We start from the raw sequence: 227 nt of genomic DNA on the forward strand, positions 1-227 counted from the left end.
GAATTATTCTGAGATAAAGTTTATGTGTATATGCATTAATCTAAAAGAAAGCGGATGTGTATATGCATTAATATGAAAGAAAGTCGATGTGTATATGCATTATTCTGACATAAAGTTGATGTGTATAGTTATTAATCAAAGAGAAAGTGTATGTGTATATGCATTAATAAAAATAAAGTTGATGTGTGTATGCATTAATTAAAACAGAAAGTTGATGTGTATATGCA

This window comes from Etheostoma cragini, unplaced genomic scaffold, assembly GCF_013103735.1.
Source record: "Etheostoma cragini isolate CJK2018 unplaced genomic scaffold, CSU_Ecrag_1.0 ScbMSFa_2272, whole genome shotgun sequence".
Classification (NCBI taxonomy): domain Eukaryota; kingdom Metazoa; phylum Chordata; class Actinopteri; order Perciformes; family Percidae; genus Etheostoma; species Etheostoma cragini.